At 37.8% G+C, this 22,480-nt stretch overlaps 1 protein-coding gene and 1 long non-coding RNA gene across 3 annotated transcripts in view; one reads left to right on the top strand and one right to left on the bottom strand.

The window, feature by feature from the left end:
• The window catches only part of TMEM167A (transmembrane protein 167A), a 91,009-nt gene that overhangs the window by 46,720 nt on the left and 21,809 nt on the right, over positions 1–22,480 (top strand). The window lies entirely within an intron of this gene.
• On the bottom strand, positions 700–21,677 carry LOC129638704 (uncharacterized). 2 transcript variants are annotated; one of them, XR_008707979.1, is made up of 5 exons: positions 21,470–21,677; positions 20,269–20,452; positions 19,653–19,755; positions 14,546–14,670; positions 700–821 (listed from the first exon to the last, which is right to left on the bottom strand). It is a non-coding gene; the product is annotated as an uncharacterized LOC129638704 (long non-coding RNA). The 2 variants fall into 2 exon arrangements; XR_008707977.1 differs by lacking the exon at positions 21,470–21,677 and having other exon boundaries at positions 20,269–20,776.

Here is a 22,480-nt window from a genome sequence, read left to right as displayed (position 1 = left end):
GAGGTTATTTATATGAAGTACAATATGATAGCATTTATTACCAAGATAATACCAGGATTCCAGAAGAAACTAAAAAGGTTCAATCAGAGATATGAACTTCCTTCCAGAGAAGCAATGCTTAAACTGAATTTAAGAGCAATATGCAAATGCACCAGGGCTATATATTATGGACCATCAGAACGTTGATTGTTGTGAAAGCCACTTAGGAAGTGGAGTTGAGCCGTGAACAAGACAAGTTTGAACTGTGTAGCTCCACTTACATGTTGGATTTTTTTCGGTAGTAAATGCTTTAGTAATAAACAATCCCAAGTTGGTTGAATCTGCGGATATAGAACCATAGTTATGGAGGGCAGATTGTAGGATATGCATAGATTTTGGACTGCATAGAGGGTCAGCACCCCTTACCCCCTCACTGTCCAAGGGTCAACTGCATTAAGACATAAGCCTAGAAAGGTGGAGAGAGGTTAGATCCTAAAGGGTCCTGTATTTTTCTCATTACCACCTATTACCTACCTCAAAATTGAAGTGGAATGTGTTTTCTCCTGCCTGACCCAAAAAAAAAAAAAATGTAGGGAAAAAAATTCCTCGCTTGGTGTATGTGTGAAAAAGATTGAATATATCCATGCCAACCTTATTTTGGACCAAGAATACAATAGCATCCTCTTCAGAGACACATGCATAGCATATAAAGCCAAGGTAACTTACAAGTGAGGTCAGGTCCTCTTAGGAACTTTGCAGCTCATACTCTATCAATGCCGAGAGTAGTCAGGATTATTAAAGCACAGGTGCACACGTGAAGGTGGTTGTCATTTCTGCGTTTCCTGGGTGCACAGAAGAGATTAGTCTTTTCAGTCTAAACAAGGAGATGTGCTCCTTTCAAACCCTTTGAGAAGATACTGTATCACAGGAAGTTGAAAACAAGAATGAAAGTTTCTTACGGACCCCTTTTTTTTACTTTCCCTGTTATCTAATAAGAGGAGATGAACAAAAGTAGTGGGCTTCCCTGGTGGCTCAGTGGTAAAGAATCCCCCTGCAATGCATTAGACGCAGGTTTGATCCCTCAGTTGGGAAGATCCCTTAGGGAAGGAAATGGCAACCCACTCCAGTATCCTTGCCTGGGAAGTCCCATGGACAGAGGAGCCTAATGGTGTACAGTCCATGGGGTCTCAAAAAAGTCGGAAACAACTTAGTGACTAAACAACAACAAAATTAATACCCGAGTAATAGCATTTTTAATACTGCACAGCCCTGTTACTCTCAGTCTGCCTGAGAATAACTACTAGCTACTAGCTTCTACTGCTATAGAAGTAGTAGATACTACTAGCTTCCAAAAATAGCTCATGATTATGCTATATATATTGCCTTCCATGGTTTCCTTTACATTGCCCTAAACCAGTTCCAAGATGGTAGTCTGAAATGCCACTCGAGCATTGCAAAAAAGAGGGTAGGTAGAAATACATTTCCTGTGATTTTGAGAGTACAAAGAAGCATCCTACTCTCTAGTTAGTGTACATGTCTGTGGTGTGTAATAAAAATCAAAATGAACTCACAAGAGCCTCCTACTTTTGTCTTTGGTCAGATGAATGGGGGTTGTTTTAGAAGTTAAAAGTACTGAAATTGCCACCTTTTGAGTAGGATGCAAATAGATATGGTTCTCTTTTGCCTGCATTTTAATTTGTGGCTGGTCAGTTTTGGTTTGGGGGAGTTTTTATATTGTGTTGCATCTTAAAGCTGTTCAGTCTATAGTATTATATTGCTGTTGCTGTTTCTTTGAGTGAGCCTTCAAGAGTCTAAATGACTAAATACAAAGTCATGAATTCCCTCCAGAGATTGGAAATCTGATTCTGAGTGAAAGTGACAGTTAATTGTTGAAAATTACTTTCAACCTGTCCTCAACTAAGAGCCTTCAGATGCCCAAATATTCTGGCAAGTAGCTATCAAAATCTGTGAGCAATATCCATCAGAATGAGATTATTTAACCAATTTATACCATTTGTTGAAAAATAGGAAAAAAACATATATGTACTATGTGCCTTGCTTTGGGTAGCATGGTCTTTCTACTGATATCTTCCCAACCCTCCATTTACACGAACAAATCTTTGTTAGACCTATTACTGGAAAGAATTGACTTAACCAAATGAAATTGCAACAACTGTATTTTTAGTTGAGTTTTTACTCAATTTTTAGAACTCAAAAAAGTACTTCAGATACAAATAGAAAACCAATATCCTAGTTGTATCTTCAATGTATAGTTTAAACCACCCTCACTGCTTCATTGTAACTACCAGGTGATATAAGACTAAAGAAAAATCACTAAATTTCTCATTTTTAACTTAACGTCAAAAGAATTCAAAATGGCTTTGCTTGGGACTATTGAGTGTAACATAGTAGGAAAGCAAAATCTGTTTTCTGTTCAAAGGGTTTGCATTAATATCCTCAACCATAACAGAATTGCTGGGAGGGGAAAAAAGAGAAACATAATATTGGAAATAAGGGTAAGTCACTTCACACATACTTTGTAGAGAATGAGAACACACAAGCTGCAAAATAGCCCGACACTACTACTGTTAGAGCTTTGTTTGGCAAGGGAAGTAGCCTAGGAGCAAATGTGTCGTGATTGAGGTTTTGTACCCAAATTGCCAAAATGTACAATTTATAAGCCACTTCAATATTTTTGATCAAGTAGTATGTCTAGGCTAAACGCTGGAAAAATAATTTACAAAATACTAAACTGATGTAAAAGGAATAAAGATACATTTAAGGCATAAGGCATTTCAAGAAGGAATCAAAAAAGGAATATTTCTAGTAGTGAAGTTTTAAAGAGATCTGCAAACTTAAGGTCTAACACCAAAAGATTTGACATTGGAGACAAAGTTCGGAAGACAGAACAGTATAACATTTCATTAGGGCCTTTGCAAAACAGGATACGATTTTCCTTTTGATTTTATTTAATAAAAGTATTGTTTATTCTTTGGTCACTTTGTAGCTGATGTTATTCCCAAATGGAGGAGACTATTAAATCTTGGAAAGTGATGAGAATACTTTGACTTACAAAATACGTTTAAAAAGTTTACAGTATGAAATTAAGAGAGCTGTAGAATGCAAAATATAGGATAATAAAGTTGGATGAGTTTTTAGAAAATTTAGTTTTATGAGTATGTAATCTAAACCTCATTCAGATCTCTAATGGGTCACTGTTCTGAGCTTTGACTGAATCAAACCCAAAATAACATATACTAACAATAGTTCTAAACTCATAACTTAAAACTGTAGTCATACTAAACTGGCAACTCCAATACTAGTTTTTATATTTAAGAATTGCCCTCACAAGCATCCCTGGAAAGAGGTGTAATTGAATCTCTTAACATTTGGAAACTGGACATAGAAAACTATTGAGATGGCTCCTAAATCACTGGGCAATTAATGTGACTTGCAATGAAGAACAGAAATAAGGGTAGAATTGAGGATAATCTTTATACTCCCAAAGAATGGAAAAGTAATCCCTCTTACATGTCTGCCACACAAGGTAGATTCCTTCATAACTCCTTTTCTGTTTCTAGAAGAATCCTTTGAGAATTGGATGTGTGCCAAGGTCAGTGTATCCAATGTGGAACAAGACAAAGCTGCTATCACAGAACCTAGAATCTAGTGAAGACCAGCTAACCAAAATAATTAAGTAAGCATACAAAACGTGTAGTAAGGACCTTGAAGACACCAAAGGATGATTTAGATGGAGTAGTCAGAGAAGGCCAGTCCATAAAATTGATAACTTGCAGATGAAAAGAGCATGAGCCAGGAGTCAGAACGAACAGCATACTTGAGGACTGAGAGATGGGAAAGAACTCAGGACTTGAGGTGGAGAAATTGATAAGAAACTAGCATGAACTGAGACAAAGAATGGTGTAAGTTAAATAGAAAAACGGACCAAATTATGCAGTTGCTTTGAGCCATAGAAAAGACTGGGAGACTCATATAAAGGATGAATCAATACCTGATTACGAAATTAGAGGCATAGGGTCTATAAGGCTGTCCTTGGATCTCATTGCAACTAAAATCCACAGGGTAGGTAATACGGAAGGACAGGCAAGAAGCCTCAGGATGGGCTGCAGCCAATGTCAGTTATTGCTCTAATCTTGGTGCTGTGCATGGCCTGCAGAAGGAAGCCAGTGCCCATCACTTTGGAGCTAAACACAATTTTCAGTTTCAGAAAAACTGAAGGAGAAAGTGAAATAGTTATAGGTCAAGCCATTGCCTCATGCTAACAAGGTTAGTGCATCTGTGACAACCTGTGTGAACTAACAAAACGGTGGTAGCTTCACCTTTGCCCCCCAATTTTCACACGAGACTGTCACGTAACCCACTCAAACCAAACTGTATAAGAAACTAAGAAACAGAATTCTGGAAAATGTAGGATGGCCAAGCTTGCAATGTATCAACCAAGCTGACACATTACAAGGGCATCACACCCTCTTAAGACCCATTTGGATGGCCTCCCAGCAATTCAAAACATTTTCGAAACAAAGCTGTTTATCCCTTCTAAATCTGCTTCTCTGAGTTTATTTTTGTAAATAGTACAGCTTTCCTTCTATTACTGAAACTCTCTAACCCCCTAAACTCCTCATTGACTCACATCCTTTCCTTGCTCCTACCAATCCATAGTTGTTGTTGTTGTTGTTGTTAACCTCTGCAGTGCCTACCCCAGGCATATGAGTTCAAACTCAACAGGTGACTATACACTCCCACACAGATTTCAGATTCAGTTTTATATAAGCCTCATTCTGGAACCCCAGAAGTACAACACGGGCATTCTCCCCCCACCCGCCCCAAAGACATGTACAGGAGAGTGAGTTATGGCAGAGGAGTTAGCATACTGTTTTCGTATTTAAACCAAGAAAAACACACTGTAGACAAGATGAAAGATCTAATAAAAATGTGTTCTTATTCCTGATTCTAAAACTTTAACAGCTGGGCTTTCCCATGTGGAATAATGTTACATAAATAGCTCAGCCATGAAGCAGAGGGACTGAAGAAGTCCAACGAAATGATAAATGATCTTGGACACTCTGAATCACACCCAGTGGAGTTACAAGGAAATAAGTGGTCTTCGGAAGGTACTGGTGAGCTAGCGCTGGTACATCAGCAGACTTTACAGAAACTTAGTCATGTATCACTAATTTTACAGATGGTTTCTTTCTACTTAAGCATATTAACACTGTCTATTTCATAGGGACTTTTTCTGTCCATCCAAAAATGTTCTTTTAGTTCTAGACATCTAGAGAAATTGGCTCTCAGAAAATAAACTTGTTGAGATTTAAAACTAAAATGGACTGAATTCTTTTGCTTAATTTTTTTTGAAAGGGGACACATATCCCTGGGAGTAGGAAATGGCAACCCACTCCAGTGTTCTTGCCTGGAGAAGCCCATGGACAGAGGAGCCTGTCGGGCTACAGCCCATGGGGTCGCAGAGTCAGACACGACTGAGTGACTGAGCATACGTATCCCTGAGTATTTAGTATTCTCATTCACATAACCTAGGTATAGCTCATGGTGCAAATCCTACTCCCACTTCTTCCTTCCACTGAGGTATATAATAGTTGCAGTTGTAGCATAAATGCCAAAAGGCATAATGAGAGAGATGAGTGAGGTAATGGAACTTCAGCTTAAGAAAATGAACACAGTTCTTCACTTATATAGTGGGAAAATGGTGATAAGGGAGCCACCATCTGTACAATAGATACAGAACTTTGGGGAAAGTCTCATCTTTCTCAGATTGGAGTTTGATGATCTTTAAAAGCTTGACCAACTCTAAAAACCGATGACTAGCCTGTATTTATAGGACATGTTGTTCTTCACTGGCCCCCACTTATATTTCCCAGCAGTTGGTTAAACAGAGACAGAGCTCTTAGTGAAGATTCATTTGATTTTTTCCAGGCATATTCTTGGAAACCCCACTGTGCTTGGAAGTTGTACTTTGTGAAATGTATACAGGAATTCACCTTGCCAGAAACTCTGTGAGGGCTCACTTTGATCATTTTTAAGAGTTACAGGAGACAGAATGTGATTACAACAGTGGTTATTTCAGTAGAAAATATTCAGGAAGATGTGCTTGTTACTTTTTTTTTTTTTTTTTTTTTTAGCCTAATCATGAGAGTAACTTACTCTGAATATTAGCAAAAATCAGCTCACCTATTAGCTACACCATGCAAAGGGAGATGTCCACATCAACTTGAAAGAAAAGAGGGAGTGAAAAAATATAAAGAAAATAACTTTTAGGCCTTTAATTGATAATCATTCCCCCCTACTCTCTGCCACCCAAATGTTTTTACTTGGAAAAATCCAAGGCAATATGCTAATAATTTAGCTGCCCCTTACCCCTCATCATCCTAGAACTGTATGAGTCACTCAGTGGGAGATATTCCTAATTTCTGCTATTGAAATTATTGAAATTTCTGCCTTTTAAGAGAATGGTGACCCCTAAATGATAAGTCATCTGGTTGAGAGATGGGGTAATGAGGCCCTTCATTTTTTTTTTTTTCTCACTACAAAAGTTAAATCTGAATTACAGAAAACTTACAAATACACAAAAAGAAAGAAGTTTCCAGTAATCCTAACAGTCTAAAAACAACTACCATTAACAATTCATATAAAGATAGTCATGTAAAGACATGCATGTAAAGGTAAAGCATACAATTTATTTTTACAAACTAGGACAAAATACATGTTCTTGGACCCTCCCCATTTAACAACACATCATGGGAGATTCCTGAACAAGATAGCGGAGTAAAAGGATTTGGCCCAACCTCCTTTCATGAAAACACCAAAATCACAACTCCTGAACAACCATTGACAGAAAAGACTTGAACCTACCAAAAATGATAGTCTATACCCAAAGACAAAGAAAAAGCCAAAATGAGATGGGAAGAGGCAATATGAGCAAATTCCATACCCACTGAGTGGGTGACCCACACATTGGAAAATAATTGCATCACAGAGGTTCCCCAACATGAGTGAGAGCTCTGACCCCCATGTCAGGTTTCCCAGCCTGAGGGTCTGGTATCTGGAGGAGGAATCCCCAAAGCATTTGACTTTGCAGGCAGTAGGGCTGAGTGAAGGAGCTCCATAAGACTGAGGGAAATAGTGACTCCACTCTTGGAGGGTGCACACAAGGATACATATGCACTGGGACCAAGTCCAAAGCAGAAACTCCATAGGAGCCTGGGCCAAACCTACCTACGAGGCTTGGGAGGGTTGCCTAGGGAGGCGGAGATAGGCTGTAGCTCGCCAGGGGGCTGTGAGGTGGGGGAACACTGGTGGCAGAGGCCTCAGAATATTGATTAGAGTAAGCGCTCCCAAAGGTCACAATTTTGGCATCAAGACCTGGTCCTACCCAACAGCTACAGGCTCCTGATGCTTCACACCAAACCATCAGCTGAATAGGAATACAGCAACATCCGTCATCAGACAGACTGTCTGAAACCATACTGATTGCACAGCCACCTCTAAACATACTGTTTGATAGTCCTTCCCACCTGAAGGACAATACCTAACCCCCATCAGTGAGCAGGCATCAGTCCCTCCCACCAGGAAGTCTGAACAAACTCCAGGACAAAACTCGCCCACCCAGGGCCAGGCACAGAAACAAGAGGAGATACCATACCGCAGTCAGCAGAAAGGAGACCAGAAACAGAAAATGAGACAGAATAAGATGGCAGAATAATATATTTGAGATGAAGGAACAAGATCAAAATCCCCAAGAACAACTAAATGAATGAAGGCAGGCAAGCTACCTAAAAAAAGAATTTAGAGTAATGATAGTGAAGATGACTCAGGATCTTGGAAAAAGAATGGAGGCACAGATTTAAAAGACACAAGAGTTGTTTAATAAAAAGATTTAACAGACAAACAGAGATGAACAATACAATAACTGAAATGAAAATACACTAGAAGGAATCAATAGCAGAATAATTGAGACAGAAGAAGGATTAAGTAAAATGGGAAACATTGGTAGAAATCATTGCCACAGAACAGAATAAAGAAAAAGAATGAAAACAAGTGAAGATAGTCTCAAAGACCTATGGGACAACATTAAATGCACCAACATTTGCATTATAGGGGCTTCAGAAGGAGAAGAGAGACAGAAAACTCAAATTATAGCCAAAAGTTATCCTAGCATGAGAAAGGAAAAATTCAAGTCCAGGAACCACAGAGTCCCAAACAAAATAAACCCAAAGAGCAACATGCTGAGACATTAATAAAACTGATAAAAATTAAGTCAAAGAAAAAAATATTAAAAGTTACAAGGGAAAAGCAAAAAATAACATACAAGGGAATCCCAATAAAGTCATCAGATTTTTCATCAGAAACTCTGAAGGACAGACAGGCGTGGCATGATATATTTAAAGTAACAAAAGGGAAGAGGCTACAATTGAGAATACTCTACCCAGCAAGGCTCTTATTCAGACTTGATGGAGAAATCAAAAGTCTTTTAGACCAGCCAAAGCGCAGGGAATTCACAACCACCAAAACAGCTTTACAAGTATAGAGAGAAGTTTCTAGGTGGAAAGAAAAAGGTACAGCTAAAAACAAGAAAATTACAAATGGGAAAGCTCACTAGTAAAGGCATGTAGGAAATCATTCACACATGAATGATATCTAAACCAGCAATTGAGAGGCTAGGAAAGTACAAATGCAGGATATTGGAAATGCATTTGAAATTAAGAGGCCAACAACTTAACACAACCTTGTACACATAGAGACTGGTATATCAAAGCATAATGGGAATCACAAGCCAAAAAGCTACAATAGATACACACACACAAAAGAAAAAGCAATCCAAACACAATAGATACACACACCAAAAAAAGACAATCCAAACACGACACTAAAGTTAGTCATCAACACACAAGAGAACAGAAGAGGAAGGGTAGAAACAAACATTTAAAAATCCACATAATTAACAAAATGGCATTGCAGTTGAGCTATTGCGAATCCTAAAAGATGAACCTGTGAAAGGGCTGCATGCAATATGCCAGCAAATTGGAAAACTCAGCAGTGGCCACATGACTGGAAAAGGTCAGTTTTCATTCCAATCCCAAAGAAAGGCAATGACAAAGACTGTTCAAATTACTGCACAATTTGCACTCATCTCACACGCTAGCAAAGTAATGCTCAAAATTCTCCAAGCCAGACTTCAATAATACATGAACCATGAACTTCCAGATGTTCAAACTGGATTTATAAAAGGCAGAGGAACCAGAGATCAAATTGCCAATATCTGATGGATCATAGAAAAAAGCAAGACATTTCCAGAAAAACATGTACTTCTGCTTTATTGACTACACCAACACCTTTGACTGTGTGGATCACAATAAACTGTGGGAAATTGTGAAAGAGATGGGAATACCAGACCACCCTATCTGCCTCCTGAGAAATCTGTATGCAGGTCAAGAAGCAGCAGTTAAAACTGGACATGGAACAACAGACTGGTTCCAAATTGGGAAAGGTTACATCAAGGCTGTACATTGTCATCCTGCTGATTTAACTTATATGCAGAATACATTATGAGACATGCCTGGCTGGATGAAGCACAAGCTGGAATCAAGATTGCCGGAAGAAATATCAATAACCTCAGATATGCAGATGACACCACCCTTATGGCAGAAAGCGAAGAAGAACTAAAGAGCCTATTGATGAAAGTGAAAGAGGAGAGTGAAAAAGTTGGCTTAAAATTCAACATTCAGAAAACTAAGATCATGGCATCCAGTCCTATCACTTCATGGCAAATAGATGGGGAAACAATGAAAACAGTGACAGACTTATTTTTTTGGGCTCCAAAATCATTGCAGATGGTGACTGCAGCCATGAAATTAAAAGATGCTTGCTCCCTGGAAGAAAAGTTATGACCAACCTAGACAGCATATTCAAAAGCAGAGACATTACTTTGCCAACAAAGGTCCTTCTAGTCAAGGCCATGATTTTTCCAGTAGTCATGTATGGATGTTGAGAGTTGAGCTATAAAGAAAGCTGAGCACTGAAGAATTGATGCTTTTTCACTGTGGTGTTGGAGAAGACTCTTGAGAGTCCCTTGGACTGCAAGGAGATCAAACCAGTCTATCCTAAAGGAAATCAGTCCTGAATATTCATTGGAAGGACTGGTGCTGAAGCTGCAACTCCAATACTTTGGCCACCTGATGCAAAGAACTGACTCATTTGAAAAGACCCGGATGCTGGGAAAGATTGAATGTGGGAGGAGAAGAGGACAACAGAGGATGAAATGGTTGGATGGCATCACAGACTCAATGGACAGGTTGTTTTCATGTCTTGGGTATTGTAAAGAATTCTGTGAATATAGGGATGCAGGTTTCTCTTTGGGGTCACAAAGAGTTGAACACAACTGAGTGACTGAACTGAACTAAACTGAACAAAATGGCCATAAGAACATACATTTTAATAATTACCATAAATGTAACTGAATTAAATGCTCAAACCAAAAGACATAGACAGGCTGAATAGATACACAACAAAACCTGTATATATGCCCTCTACAATAGACCCACTTCAGATCTATGGACAGATCTGAAGGCTAAACAATATTTATTAGATAACCAGTGATCACTAGAGAAATCAAAGAGAAAAGCAAAATATACCTAGAGACAAATGACAATAAAAACATCATGACCCCAAACTTATGGGATACAGCAAAAGCCATTCTAAGAGGGAAGTTTATAGCAATACCATCTTACCTCAGGAAACAAGAAAAATCTCAAATAAACATCCTAACTTACACATAAAGCAACTAGAGAAAGGAGAACAAAACCAAAGTTAGTAGAAGGAGAGCGATTATAAAGATCAGGGAAGACATAAAAGAAGTAGAAACAAAACAACTGCAAAATATTACAGGCCACCATCACTGATGAACACTGATGAAACTAAAGGCTAGTTCTTAGAAAAGATAACATTGGCAAAATTCTAGCCATACTCATCACGAAAAAAGAGGGAGAGCATTCAAATCAATAGAAATGAAAAAAGTTACAGCCAACACCACAGAAATGCAAAGGGTTATAAGAGACTACTACAAGCAACTATATGCCAATAAAATGAACAACCTAGAAGAAATGGAAAAATTCTTGGAAAGGTACAACCTTCTAAGACTGAACCAGGAAGAAACAAGAAATATGAACAGACCAATCATGTGTACTGAAATTGAAACAGTAATTTAAAAACTCCCAAAAAGTGAAAGTGTGGGACCAGATAGCTTCATAGTTCAATTCTATCAAACATTTCGAGAAAAGATAACACCTATCTTTCTGAAACTCTTCCAAAATTTTGCAGGACAAACACTCCCAAGTTTATTCCATGAGGCATCACTCTAATACCAAAATCAGACAAAAGATACCACACACACACACACACAAAATACAGGCCAATATCACTGATGAATATGGACACAAATTCTCAACAAAAAAACTGGCAAACCAAATAGCAATGTACTAAAAGGATTGTACACCATGATTAAGTGGGATTTATCCCAAGGATCCAAGGATTCATCAATATTTACAAATCAATCATTGTGATACACCACAATAATAAACTGAAGAATAAAAGCCATGTGATTATCTCAATATATGCAGAAAAAGCTTTTAATAAAATTAAAAGCTTTTAATAACATTCAACATCCTTTTATGAAAAACTCTTCAGAAAGTGGGCATAGGGAAACTTACCTCAATATATTAAAGACCATATATGGCAAACTCACAGCTAACATCATTCACAGTAGTGAAAAGCTGAAAGCATTTCATCTACTATCAGGAATAGGACAAAGATATGATTGTATCGATTTGCCAAGTATTTACAGTAAATTCATATACTAATTTGATAAAGATTTCATATTTATAACACTGTGATTTCAGGGTATATACCTCCATTTATGCAAGTCCATCTTAGAAACCCTCAATCAAATTCTATGCTTTCTTTTAACTAGGTCTAGTACCTTCCATGTTTATTTTATTTTTAGAATAAAATTTATTATTTCCAATAATAATTAGAAATGGAAAAAAAAAAAGTGGACTCTTTTCACTCTTGCCACTTTTGTTCAACATAGTTTGGGAAGAGCCATAGGAATCAGAGAAGAAATAAAATCCAAATTAATCCAAATTAGAAAAGAAGAAGTAAGCTGTCTCTGCAGATGACATGATACTATACATAGAAAATCCTAAAGAAGCTACCAGAAAACTACTAGAGATCATTAATAAATTTGGTAAAGTTGCAGGATACAAAATTAATACACAGAAATCTCTTGCATTCCTATACACTAACAACAAAAGATCAGAAAGAAATTAAGGAAACAATTCCATTTACCATCACATCAAAAAGAATAAGATAGCTAGGAATAAACATACCTAAGGAAACAAAATATATATGGTAGTAGTTTAGTTGATAAGTTGTGTCTGATTTTTGCAACCCCATGTACTATAGCCCACCAGGCTCTCTGTCCATGGGTTTCTCCAGGCAAGAATACTGGAGTGCATTGCCATTTCCTTCAGAGGATCTTCCCGACCCAGAGACTGAACCCGTGTCTCCTGCATTGCAGGTGGATTCTTTACCACTGAGTCCTAGGGAAGCCAACAAATAAATGATACCATTCATTGTGGAATCTAATTTTAAAAGACAACAGAAATGAATTTATTTACAAAACAGAAATAGATTTACAGATGTCGAAACAACTTATGGTTATCAAAGAGAAAATGGGGGGAGGAATAAATCAGGAGCTTAGGATTAACATTCACACACTACTATATATAAGATAGATAACAAACAAGGACCTACTGTATAGCACAGGGAGCTCTATTCAGTTTTCTGTGATAGCATAGATAAGAAAAGAATCTGAAAAAGAATGAATACATGTATATGTATGGTTCAGTCACTCTGCTATACACCTGAAACTAACACAATTCTGTGGGTCAACTATACTTCAATAAAATTTTTAAAAGAAACTAAATATAGTTTGTTTAGTTTAATAGAAACTAAAAATAGTGTGATCCAATAATTCCACTCCTGGGCATATGTCCAAAGGAAATCATAATTCAAAAATATACATGCACCCCAATGTTCACTGCAGCACTATTTGCAATAGCCAAGACAGGGAAGCAATCTAAATGTCCACTGATGGAGAGATGGATTTAAAAATGTGGTACTTATATATGAATACTACTCAGCCATAGAAACAATGAAGTAATACCATTCGTAGCAACATGGATGGACTTAGAGATTATGATGCTAAGTGAAGTAAGTCAGAGAGAGACAAATGTCATAGATGTCATTTACATGTGGAATCTAAAAAACTGATATAAATGATTTTATTTACAAAACAAAAATAGACTTCCAGACTTAGAAAGCAAATTTATGGTTACCAAAAGGGAAAGGTTGGGGGAGAGATAAATTAGGAGTTTGGGATTAATATACACACACTACTGTATTTAAAAGAGATAAACAACAAGGATCTACTGTATAGCATAGGGAACTCTACTCAATATTCTGTAATATCCAATATAGGAAAATAATATAAAAAGGAATAAATATATGTATATGAACAATTGAATTACTTAGCTGCACACCTGAAACTAATACAAAATTGTAAATCAACTATAAAATATAATAAAAATTAAATTTTTAAAAATGTTTAATGTAATAATAATAAAAAATAAAATCTGAAAAAATAATACATCCTGAACATCTTTACACAAATTATAGATTTTTGCTATTATACCATTTTAAATAATTGGTGAGTATTCTGCTATACGGTATAACAATTTATATAGCCTATAGACTGTTACTGGATAATTATATTGTTTCCACTTTGGAAATGGCATAAAGGGACAGCATGGCACAAATCACATCACTGTCCTCTAAGATTAATTTATATTGCACAGATACGTAAGTTAAGTGCATATTCTTTTTCACTTAGGTCTGCATGAACATGTAGGTATCCTTTTCAAAATAAGAGACACAGGCTTCCTGGGTGGCTCAGTAATTGAGAATCCAACTGTCAGTGCAGGAGACACGAGTTTATATCTCACATGCCATGGAGCAACGAAGCCTGGGCACAACTCTAGAGCCTGGGAGCCACAGCTACTGAAACCCACATGCTGCAACTGCTGAAGCCCACATGCCCAAGAACCCATGCTCTGCAACAAGAAAAGCACCGCAAGAAGAAGCCCAAGTACTGCAACTAGAAAGTAGCTCCCACTCGCCACAACTAGAGAAAAGCCCACATAGCAACGAAGACCCAGCATAGCCAAAAATAAATTAATTAATTAATTAAAATTTAAAAAAGAGTAAGAGGCACATGTACCCAAAAGGATTGACTGCTCACTTCTGATTATTTCAAAGGCACTTAGAAATATCACCCCACTTCACCTCTACCTGCAAACTGAAGTCACACCCTTAAAAAGCTTAACATTCATATTTTATCAATTCGCAGCAAAGTCAGGCACAATGCATTTTAAATCACTCCTTCCCCCAAGACCATGTGTCTTCAGTGAAGTACCTCTGTGCGTTAAACGTGGAAATCAGCCACGGAAGCACCGTGTTTAGATCCAGTTCTATCAAACTTTGCAGTATACCAGATGAAATAGAGATGTTTCCCCACACTGGGCAAAAGGATTTAGGCATCTGGGAAGTGAGAGAGAGAGAATAACATCAGAATAGTAACCTGGGAAATGAGCCGAAGCTGGGGAGCGCTATAGATCTTCAGGCTAAGCAAAGCACCCCCAGATGCAACCGCCCTCTAGCCTACCGATGCCTCTGCTTCTACAGTTTTTCACTCACGCAAGGTGCAGTGGGTCTGTAGCTCCATTTTAATAATGGAAGTTGTGAGGGATCCATTTACAGAAAATTTTGATAAAATTCATTTATTTGTTTATTCTACAAAATGGAATATTTATGCACCCTTTGAATGTATATTGAAGTCAGTTTTTGGCATGAAAAGATGCATGTAATATATTAAGTGATGAAATCATGTTACAAAACACTTTATAGAATCCAGTCCCTTAGTGTAAAAATATCCTCTGGGTGTATATGGGCACATACACACACACACACACACTTATAGGAAAAGACTATAAAAATATATACCAACATGCAAAGAATGACTTTCTCTAGGGGGTAGGAATAACAGTGGTTTTTCTTCCCTTTTATTTTTTAAATCTGCATTTTTATGGTAAACATAATGATAAAATAAACAGCAACAAATGTACAATTGAATTTCATGCTCTACTTTTTTTCTTCATGCTTATGTTTTCAGGCCAGCAGACTCCTTTTTCAGCTTGCTTTATTGATTTTTTTCCCTCTCTTTGTTTCATTCCCATGAGAATATAAAAGGTCTTTGTCATTTTATCTCTAAATCTATTACTCTAATCTTCCCTTTTTCCCACTTTCTCCCACACTTGTTTTCTCAAACTAGATGTTTCATTTGAATTTAATGTATTTCAGGATGGGCACTCCTTATTTGCCTCTCTAAATCCAGAATGTGAACAGTATTTAGTAAACTTTCATCTATCATGTAAATTCTAAATTCTTTGAAGAAGCACAAATGGACTGAATTTAGCCCCTAATGCCCCGACTTCAAGCATTTTCAACCATCAAGAAAAGTAAATCATTTAAATTTACAATTGACAAGAAACAGACTTGGTTATCTTGAACACATATGCATTAAGACTAGTCTGCCAAGGGTTTTGTGTAAAGGCAAAAGATAATAAACTTAAAATGTATATACTAGTCAATGAAGGTTTTACATATACAACACAGTGAGTGTGATCCAAGTTACAGAAATAAGTGCCTTACACTGAATGTAAAATTAATGCTAAGTAAATGAGTTTATTTTATTTTTTTGAGCAATGAAACTTGATTCTTTTCTATCTTAAATGAAATAAAATACATCTCTCCTCAATAACATGGCACAAAGATGTCAACTGTATAAAATATCCTGATTCTCTGGTTAATGCATTAAGGGCAAACATATCTCCATTCACATTACATCCCTAATACAATACTTAGGGAATTTAGTATTTATTACACCATTCAATTATGTATACTCTGAAGCTTTTGAAAAAATGAAACACTTAACAAGTCTGAGTAAGAAAATCTGAGCATGAATGATTTTCTAGCAGTTATGTATAGCTTCAGACGTATAAAACTTTTTTTTCATAAATTCTGTTAATTACTGAAGCCAGGTTAATGAATGTCATTTGAAGAAACTTATTATATAGAAGTTGTGGCTAATGACTGAAGTCTTCTTTCTGACCTAATGATTTCTTCTACCTTTCTCGCTAGGAATTCTGAGCATATCAAAAAAGTATCTAAGTATTAACAATTAGATAAGGAAGAGAAGTGTTAGTGAGACATAACTGATTAGTTTTAGGGTTGTTGATGAACATAATTTTCTGACTGAAATACTTTGATCAATCTTTTTGAAAGATAACCTACTCACTAACCCCATTACTCACATGCTCAATGTGAAGGTAGCGATCATTGGAAGTTGTCAGAAACATAAAATAAAAATCACACCTTACACTACACAGAAATTCTCCACACCCCGCCATCAGAACTATAGACCCATGAACTCATGTTTCTACTTCTTCCACTATTGGCCTCTTTCACCCTCTGCTTTTCCAAATCCTCTACTTTCCAGTGATATATAAGGGCAAAAAAATCAGACAAAGTTGCAAACAACACATACTGACCCAGACCAAACTAAACAGAAAACAAATTACTGGAAGGATATTAGTTATCTCATAGAATAACCCAGAAGACCAGCAAACCAGGGAAGGAAATCAAACAAGAACAGAGGGAAGCTAGGTAGCCAAAATCTCAGCCAAGTTAATACCCCAGCTGCACACTGAGCTTTGTCAGCACCCCATCACTTGTTCCTGAGTGAAGTCTCGATGTGAATGAAATAAATTCTTCACTGTCACTATCCCTATGCATCATGGGCTACAACGTCCCAAGACTGAGTGTATTGGTCAACTGTTGTCACACAGGAGCTGCATAACACTAAAATTCAGTGGCTCTGGTTCAGTTCAGTCACTCAGTTGTGTCCGACTCTTCACAACGCCATGGACCACAGCACACCAGGTCTCCCTGTCCATCACCAACTCCCGGAGTTCACTCAAACTCATCTCCATTGAGTCGGTGATGCCATCCAACCATCTCATCCCCCGTCATCCCCTTTTCCTCCTGCCCTCAATCTTTCCCAGCATCAGGGTCTTTTCAAATGAGTCAGTTCTTTGCATCAGGTGGCCAAAGTATTGGAGCTTCAGCTTCAACATCAGTCCTTCCGATGAACACCCAGGACTGGTCTCCTTTAGGATGGACTGGTTGGATCTCCTTGCTGTCCAAGGGACTCTCAAGAGTCTTCTCCAACACCACAGTTCAAAAGCATCAATTCTTTAGCACTCAGCTTTCTTTATAGTTCAACTCTCACATCCATACATGACTACTGGAAAAACCATAGCCTTGATGAGATGGACATTTGTTGGTAAAATAAAGTTTCTGCTTTTTATTATGCTGTCTAGGTTGTTGATAACTTTCCTTCCAAGGAGTAAGTGTCTTTTAATTTCATGGCTGCGGTCACCATCTGCAGTGATTTTGGAGCCCAAGAAAATAAAGTCAGCTGCTGTTTCCACTGTTTCCCCATCTATTTGCCATAAAGTGATAGGACCGGATGCCATGATCTTAGTTTTCTGAATGTTGAGCTTTAAGCCAACTTTTTCACTCTCCTCTTTCACTTTCATCAAGAGGCTCTTTAGTTCTTCTTCACTTTCTGCCACAAGGGTGGTGTCATCTGCATATCTCAGGTTATTGATATTTCTCCTGGCAATCTTGATTCCAGCTTGTGCTTCCTCCAGCCCAGCGTTTCTCATGATGTACTCTGCATATAAGTTAAATAAGCAGGGTGACAATATACAGCCTTGACTTACTCCTTTTCCTATTTGGAACCAGTCTGTTGTTCCATGTCCAGTTCTAACTGTTGCTTCCTGACCTGCATACAGATTTCTCAAGAGGCAGGTCAATGGCTTAATATAATATTTTACTTTTGTTCATTTGTGGGTAAGTTGGGAGTTAGCTGATTTAAGCTATACTTGGCTCCAAACCTGAAGTTGGGTTCAATTTAAACTCCTTTCCTCTCATTTTTTTTGCATCTGTCAACTGCTTGACATGCCTTCTCATGATGATGGTAGAAATTCAAGATGGCAAGTCAAGTTGTGTAGGGAGTTTTTGAATTTCCACAGAGCAAATCTACTAACATTCCATTGGCAAATCCAAGTCACATGGCAAACCCAAAGTCAAGGGGACAATGAAATCCATTTCACCTCTAAAGAGAAGAGCTGTGAAGTCACATAGCAAAAGTCACAGATACAGGGCAGGATAAAGAATTGGGTCTAATATTTCAAATTTATTCCAGTGACAATTACTACTGGTCAAGTTTAGGCCTTCTGATAATGCTCTGGCTGCCATGGGGGTGAGTAGAGAAAGTACCTGGTCCTTTCTATTTATGTAGGAGTGAAAGGACCCTACCAGAAAGGGCTCAAATGCTAAGCATGCATCAGAGCAGCAAATATCTATCAAAAGTATCCAATCATTATGCTTTCCCATTCCCTTCAGTGGCGTTTCACTAGATGGTAAAAAACAAAAGAGGGGGTGTGCACACCTGGAAAGTGGAGATTAAATCAGAGTATTAATTTGGAGACTAGGGCTACATAGTAGGAAAAGAGGAGAAAACATCATTTTCTCAGGAATAATGACAATGAGATGATTATACTTGCCCTGGCTTTATACAGAACCTGGAACCAACATGCCATTCTTTCATCCTCACACCCCAAGGGACTTACCAGAAGTAAATATACATGAAATGGAAAGAAAGGAACACTCTCATTTATGAAGATGTTCAATCCTGTGCCACATACATCCCAGGAACAAGAGTTAAAATCCTTCAAAAAAAAAATAGGGAAATCTGCTGCCAAAGTGCTGTTAGTCTGATGGAATTTGACAAGAAATAGGTTTCTTCCCTCCAAGTATTTGAAATCTGGTTTGGAGAGACAATGAAGCTTGGAGTGAGTGGAGCTGAAGTGCATTAATGGCAGTGTTCTGGTGAGATACTTATGAGGACTCTCAAAACCTTTCTAGTAACTTTTCTACTCTATTTTTTTAATTTATTGGCTGAAATTAGCTAAGTTTTGTTTCTATTGTTTGAAACTAAAATAACTATTCCAACACACCCCTTTTAGGGGGCAGATTGGGGTTCAAGGACATGTAAGTTACCCAGAGACTCTCACAACTGCATAGTATTATTTTATACTATATATTATTTTATAGTATTATATTTTATATAATATACTATGTATATTTTATACATAGTATTATTTTATTTCTTTATACTAAAGAATCCACAAAGACCTTATTGTCAAGTGCCCCTTCTAATAACGTCCTTTAGAATAGGTGGTTGGTTAAATGCTTCCCATCTCTTAACCAGGACAGGGTCAACTAGATGAAGTCAAGCAACAGTTAGGTAATCCTTTTAAACACTGCAAAACACAAGACATGACTGAAGTAGTATCTCCTCCACTTATGATTCTAGTCATAATTATGATACTTACTTCCCAAGCACTTGTATATATTTGAGTCCTTTAATAAGGAGAGAGTTCTTAGAAGATGCCTCAAGATATCCAGATGTTTCTAAATAAGTCATAGGTCATCTTTCTATAATGAAAAACAAATGTGAAAGGGAATCAAAGGATACTTATAATTCTCGCCAGCTTGCCTTGACAATCCTTCCATTCCCTCAAACGGCCTTTTGACATAAGGACGGCAAGAAACAATCTGATTCTGCCACACCAAGGGTTCATTCAATTAGTGGTAATTAAGATTATAACGATGGTTTAATTACTTTTTCTTTTATCCCTTACTCCTGGGTATAATGCTTAATTGAAGTATATCCCATAAGAGAAAAGAGGAGGGGAAAATTTGATGAAGTTTTTCAATGGCTGCTTAAAGCAAAGAATCTTACAAAGAAGCTTAATCACAGTTAACAAGGAATCCTATTGATTCAGATGTGGCTTGGTCCAGAAGTAAGATCTAGAATGGTGAATAAGACTCTGATTGTTTATATATAGTTTTCTCAGCACTAATCTCCATATTTTTGCTTTTGACTCACCCTTATTTCTTTCATAATAGCATTAATGGATACAGCAATTTCAGAATGTGCCTCCTTACCATGCAGTCCAGCACTTCCCAGGTGATGCAGTGGTAAAGAATCTGCTGGACAATCCAAGAGACACAGATTCCATCCCTGGGTTGGGAAGATCCTCTGGAGGAGGAAATGGCAACTCACTCCAGTATTCTTGCTTGCAGTATTCTTTTCATGGCATTGCTTGGAAAATCCCATGGACAGAGGAGCCTGGCAGGTTACAGTCCATGAAATTGCAGAGTCAGACACAACTGAGTGACTGAGCATGCATGCAGTCCACAAAGAAAGGATCTCTTCCTTAGCTCCTGACAAAGAGCAAGTAAACTCCTTTCCCATTTCCCCCAGCAAAAATCCTTTCATGTTTCATTGGCCAGAATGACGTCCTAAACCAATGACTACGACCAGGAGAAATCGGATGCTCTGATTGGCCTAACCTACTCAAATCACTGGGCCATCACCAGTGGAGGAAATTAGGCATACACTGTAAAGGAAATTAGTGTAAACTTGTTAGAAAACAGAGGGACATCAGTGCTGGAGAGACAACTTTCCTTTAAACATATTCAAGAATATGCTCTGAGAGGCTGTAGCTGCAGCAAATAAGCTAGAGAATAGGAGTAGCAGTAGTAAACAGGCTCAATCACCAGTAATTCACCCAACCTCATGGGGAGACTCCATTTAGTAGTAGTAAACCACCAGGCAGGGACTTCCCAGGTGGCACAGGGATAAAGAATCTGCCTGGCAGTGCAGGAAAGGCAAGAGATGCACGTTCGATCCATGGGTCTGGAAGATGCCCTGTAGGAGGCAATGGCAACCTACTCCAGTTTTTGCCTGAGGAAATGCCTTGGACAGAGGAACCTGGCAAGTTACAGTCCATGGGGTTGCAAAGAGTCAGACATTGAGTTAGTGACTAAACAAAAACAAACCACCAGGCTCAGGCTCAGCCAGGGAGGAAGGTAGAGGACTCTGCCTCAGACTGGGCAAGTGAAGGCATTTGGGTCTCTCTAGAACAAGGATTGAAAACTATGGCCCACAGTCCAAAAATGGCCCTGAGTCTATTTCCATATGACCCACAAGAATGGTTACTAATCTGTAATCACTCATACATTTTTTAAAGAATGATGTTTCATAAAGTAAAAATTCTATAAAATTCTAATGTAATCATCCCTTGTGTCCCTGGGGACATTAGTTTCAGGACACCCCCCACCCCCCCGCCCCCAGCCAAGATACCAAAGTCCAGAGATGCTCAAGTTCCTTATGTAAAATGCAGGGTATCACTGTGCTGAAATAAAATTTGACCAAAGCACAGCCACACTCATTTATCTACATATTGTCCAATGTTGCGTTTGAAATATTTACTGTCTGGTGCTGTAGAGAAAAAGTTTGCCAACCCTGATATAGAAGCATTGGTGCTTAAAGTGTGATTCCTGACTAGCAGCAGCATCACCATCTGGAAACTTGTTAGAAATGCTAAGTCTTGGGCTCACCCAGACTTTCTGAATCAGAGACGATGGGAATGGAGCCCAGCAATTTGTGTTTTTAAACCAGCCATCTAGGTGACTTTGATGCAGGCTAAAGTTTGAGAACCACTGGTATAGAAGGATGTGAAGATGAAAATGATCTCAAGTCGGAACCTAAAGAGAAGGGCACTGTGGCTTGTTTTCTGAAACAAAATACAAGGCCAAGAACTTAAGAAAAATAACAGTGCTAATAATGGTAATGTTTATGGCTAACTTGAGTGTGTCAGACAGTTTGCATTACATTCACAATCTTATTAAAACCTCAGAAAAAGTCTGTGAAGTAGTTACTATTATTATCCCCATTTTGTAGTTAAATATACGAAGGCTTCAGGAGATTGAGATGAGTTAAACAGTGTTAGTAAAGGGTGGCACTAGGCTGAAACTTAGATGGTTTGACACCAGGTCAGCCCTCTTCATGTCATGCACCTCCGAATTCTGTAAGCTAGATAAATGAAAGTGTTACCGAAAAAAGAAAGTGACACACGAATACCATCAGTTTTGAAATCAGTGGTATACATTTATACAGAGTAAGAGGCACTTATAATTCCATTCTCTTCTTGCCAGGGAAACTAGTTTCAACAAAACCAGACCCGTAGCCTTTCCTTGAATAAATCTAGAGGAAATTACCACCATTTGTGACTACCTATTAAAATATATTTCTCTGTCTTTATACATTTCACATAAATTTTGAAAAGTAAGATTTTAGCTCCCTTTCATTTTC

Source organism: Bubalus kerabau, chromosome 1 (assembly GCF_029407905.1).
Source record: "Bubalus kerabau isolate K-KA32 ecotype Philippines breed swamp buffalo chromosome 1, PCC_UOA_SB_1v2, whole genome shotgun sequence".
Taxonomy (NCBI): domain Eukaryota; kingdom Metazoa; phylum Chordata; class Mammalia; order Artiodactyla; family Bovidae; genus Bubalus; species Bubalus kerabau.
The sequence above is the reverse complement of the archived record's forward strand: the minus strand, read 5'-3'. Positions and strand labels throughout refer to the sequence as shown.